Consider the following 424-nt stretch of genomic DNA (forward strand, 5'->3'; position numbering starts at 1 on the left):
CCGCCGCGCTTCCCAAGCGGCGCACTATCCAGTGCGCCACCGGGCCGGCCCCAAAATCATTGCTCTTTATTGTTTACTTGTTCATGTGTTTAAGCAAAGTAATTCATGCAAATGGAAATGGAATCACGAATAGCGAAGAATAAAGAAAGATAGAAATGGTCTTTATCCCCCAACCCACCCCAGCTACATCGTCCAGAAAACTTTTAAGAGCAGGCCTCTGGGATTCAGATGTCCCAGGGGATCCACCGCTCTTACCGGTTGTCTAACCTTGAGCCAGTTAACGTCTCTGTGCCTTGGTTTCCTCATCCACAAAATGGGGATGATGATAAAGCATCTACCTTGTAAGACTTGTAAGGATTCAGAGAATCAAAGCAAGCTTAGAACAGCACCTGGTCCATGGTGAACACTCAGTAGTATTGATATC

At 46.5% G+C, this 424-nt stretch overlaps 1 long non-coding RNA gene across 1 annotated transcript in view; it reads right to left on the reverse strand.

Moving 5' to 3' along the window:
* Positions 1–50: 50 nt before the first annotated feature.
* The window catches only part of LOC103598976, a 2,132-nt gene continuing 1,758 nt past the window's right edge, over positions 51–424 (reverse strand). Inside the window, exon 2 of the long non-coding RNA XR_551253.1 lies at positions 51–389. This is a non-coding gene — a long non-coding RNA (uncharacterized LOC103598976). The remainder of the gene's footprint in view (positions 390–424) is intronic.

This window comes from Galeopterus variegatus, unplaced genomic scaffold (genome assembly GCF_000696425.1).
Source record: "Galeopterus variegatus unplaced genomic scaffold, G_variegatus-3.0.2 Scaffold2813, whole genome shotgun sequence".
NCBI lineage: Eukaryota > Metazoa > Chordata > Mammalia > Dermoptera > Cynocephalidae > Galeopterus > Galeopterus variegatus.